The sequence below is a fragment of the Nicotiana tabacum genome, chromosome 14 (assembly GCF_000715075.1).
Source record: "Nicotiana tabacum cultivar K326 chromosome 14, ASM71507v2, whole genome shotgun sequence".
NCBI lineage: Eukaryota > Viridiplantae > Streptophyta > Magnoliopsida > Solanales > Solanaceae > Nicotiana > Nicotiana tabacum.
In genome coordinates this window covers 6,574,865-6,578,749 of record NC_134093.1, presented here as the reverse complement: position 1 = coordinate 6,578,749, position 3,885 = coordinate 6,574,865, and the positions used below count along the sequence as shown (strand labels likewise).

Genomic DNA, 3,885 nt, shown 5'->3' with positions numbered 1-3,885 from the left:
TTCAATCAACTTCAAGCGACCAACAAGGGTTGTGGTGGAGGGGTGAGTACTTCTTCATTCTTAACCAGTGATCTTGGGCTCGAGCCCTGGGTATGGGGTTGCCTTTGTTAGGGAGCGTTTTATCTCGCAACGTGGGACTTCCCGGCGCGAATCCGGATTTAGCCAGGTCCCAATGCTAGTATCGGACACCAAGTGGAAAAAAAAAAAAAAATTCAACTTCAAGCTGCAATGATACGTCCTGTACATGACATTATTGATTAATGACGATTTTCAACTACATCTTTAAGATCTCAAATCTTACTAATCAAATTTGATCAAAAATGAAAACTTTGACTACTTTCTTAGAAATGTATTATTATTACTATTATTTTCCTGCATACAGCATATAATTAATTTCTCACAACTATTTATTTAAATATTTCAAAGCTCACAACCATATTTATAAATTAATATATATTCACAAAAGGTTTTGGTTGGTGGACTAGTGCGGTCCCTCTGCTTCTTAGTGTGTCTTCCACTATCATGAAAAGCAAAATAAAGTCACTATAAGGACAGCTAAAAATAATTGAACCGACTATACTATCCACACAAAACCAAAAATGGAAGCTACAATTTTCACAAAAATCCTCTATTTCTTCACTCTTTTTCTTTCCCTTTTATTTATAATCACTTCCGTAACAGGCCAATCACCATGCAATGGTACAATAGCTAAGTGTATCGAAGAGTTGGAGATATTAATGGAGTCTGATATTAGTAGAAGATTTCTTGAAGAAAGAAAAAAGTATATTTCTCCAGGAGCTTTGAAAAGAAATCAGCCGGTTTGTAACGGCGGCGGTGGCGGCGAACCGTATTTGCGACGCTGCCTTCCGCGGCCGTCAAATCCGTATAATAGAGGTTGTTCTAAGTGACAAGTGGGTTGCTCTGATGGTAAACATCTTCCACTTCCAACTAAGAAGTTGTGAGTTCGAGTCATCCCAAGAGCAAGGTGGGGAGTTCTGGGAGATAAGGATACCGATGGTCATTTGGAAACTGCCTCTCTACTCCAGGGTAGGGGTAAGGTATGCGTACACACTACCCTCCACAAACTCCACTAGTGAAATTATACTGGATTGTTGTTATTGTTTAGAGGTTGTTCTAAGTATTATCATTGTAGAAGTGATCAATGATATAAAAAAAAAGGGTGATTCTGAATTTTATGTTTTTCTTTTCTTTCTACTTATGATGTTGTGTTTACGTGGTTATGATTTGTAGATGAAATTGTTTCTTTCAATGCTAGCTATTGATGTTATTTTCTTTTCTAATTATGATGTCCGGACTAGATTGCAAAACCTAATTACTAATATTAACGTTGATATTTCTTTATGTACTTAATTATACTAGCCAATAATTTCATTGAATAACAACAAGCAGAATTTATTTTTGATAGATTTTGTAGTTTTGGAAACTTCAAGGAGGTTTGACATCAGCTTCTTTTCTCTAGTAAGTTATTTGGAACGATTAAGGCTTTAATGATAATTTTATACTTCAAACGATTTTTTTTTTTACAAAATAATTCTCTAGTACATAATTATTTTCTGTTGTTTATTAATGTTAATACATTATCCCGAGAGGGAGGAAGCTCACTAAAACTGCAACTCGTTAAGGACGATGAGGAAAAATAATAAATTTAATAAGCGAGGAAGTGTAGAAAAGATCATAACTAGGTAAAAAAGATTAGCAAGTATAGGATTTCATTTTATATTATTGACTTAATGTTGTATCAGAATTATGGCAAAGGAAAAAACAGGGGAAGAGCAAAATTTCCATTTAGTTAAGTAACGTCAAATATCTTTGAATAACTAATCATGGAGATACTATGGTCTATGTCCATACGCATGTTAGTTATAAGAATTTAATAAGAATATGCCTCACCACATTTGGATAATTGTTAAATAGGTGTTTTTTGTTTGTTTTTGCCTTTGGTGTGAGTTAAGAATTTAGCAAATGTCATTTCTAGTTTACAATGGTTGACAAACAACTACAAAATACTTACTAACCGGAGACGAAGTATAAATGATTTCTTATGATAGACAACAAAAATTATAAGCAAGAAACAATTAAATTGATATATATATATATATATATATATATATATATATATATATATATATATATATATATATATATATATATTGTTGTTGTATTGAATTTGTATTAACGCTCACATATTCCACGGGGGTACCGGCTAGATATGACTTTTACAAGTTATGAACCCACGGCCAGTTGGAATATGCGTAGTTCTGGTGTGTTGGATCATGGTGGTCCATCCGGGAGTCATCACCAACAGGATAATGTCCATCAAGGAATGTCAACACATTATGACTTGTAAGTGAAGTGATACAGCTATATGAAAAGTATTTATTAATTTCAATAATGATGTTTATTTTGTTGTTTGTGCAGTGAAAACGAGCAAGTTGAACCACCTGTCCTGACTCAATTGCCCGAAGATGACATATTAAATCGGGATCTGGCAGATGCACAGAATAAGGAATAGAACAGTGATTATGACAACAATGCCGATGATTCTGGAGACGACACACCCTTCCCTCGTGAGGATGGTGATAAGGAGGAAGAGAATGAAGGACCTGATTTGACGAGGGAGTATGCTCCACCCCCCGTTAGACCAAGAGTGTACGAGTTCCAAGTTCCGTTTCATTCAAGGAAGATTCCCCACCTTGATCATTTGCCAAATATGCCGGATATGGATACTCTGACAAGGGATTTTGATAAAATTCGGACAACAATATGGGATGATTCTAGAGCAACAATGTTGGCAAAGGGCATGCTAATATTTGAGGCCCAGTAGCACCAAGCTATCCTGAATTCTTATGTGTGTCAATTTTAATATTTTACATGTTAGTTTCATAATTTTATATATATTTTTTGTAAATTAAATAATTAATTTTTGTAAATTGGACAGAGTTTGTGTTTGATCTATCAATATAAGAGATACTTAAACTACATGGATACTACGGTAAAAGGCTCTACATTTTACTACGCTAAAAGGGCACTATATTACTAGTCTTTAAGAAAATAAATAATCTAAACTAGATAAAAATAACAATAAATTTATTCACAAAACATTCACAAAAATACATATAAAACAGTAAAAGAAATTTATTAAATATTTTAATTAACAAATAATAATGATTTCTCAATTTTTATATATTTTTTTAGAATACTAATATCTTAGTCCAAATAAAAATAACATACTAGTTTAATCGCAAAATAAAATACAAAATAACATGGAAACACATTCAAAACAACTAATATGCATTATTTATATGAGTTTCGACATAAACTAAATTAGAATACCTCAATTTATATTTTTCGGAGAGTTGATAAATTAAAAATTTGAGTCTGAAACAAGCAAACCACAACAATAGAAGGATTGGCTACGATGTAGGACCTACAATCTTGTCTTTTTGTGTGACGGGTGGGGTCCACTCTGATTGTTTTTGGAAATTTTTTTTTTTTTTTTTGGGGGTGGGGGAGGCACTTCAGATTGTAAAAAAAAAGGGGAAGGGGATTGGTTTTAATCGTGGGGAAGAAGGGAAGGGGGCCGTTTTTATCTATGTATAGTGCGGTATATAACGCCGCTATACATATAGCGCTTTTATATACCGCGCTATGCATAGCTGCGATTTATAAAGGCGTTAAATATGTATAACGCTCTTTTAAAAAGCGTTATACCTTAACGTCCAAAACGTCCGTTAAGGTATAGCGCTCTTTAAAAGAGCGTTATATATAGTTAGATAATTCTTTATTTTTACATGCATTTTCGTAATACTTGGCAAAAATAACCACAAGTGGGTTCTGGACTCATATAAGCACTTCAACGAAATA

General features: G+C 33.4%; 1 long non-coding RNA gene across 1 annotated transcript; it reads left to right on the top strand.

Moving 5' to 3' along the window:
• The first annotated feature begins 909 nt into the window (after nucleotides 1-909).
• Nucleotides 910-3,000, top strand: LOC107782870 (uncharacterized). Its single transcript, XR_001647337.2, has 3 exons — nucleotides 910-1,058; nucleotides 2,229-2,364; nucleotides 2,440-3,000. It is a non-coding gene; the product is annotated as an uncharacterized LOC107782870 (long non-coding RNA).
• Nucleotides 3,001-3,885: the final 885 nt, after the last annotated feature.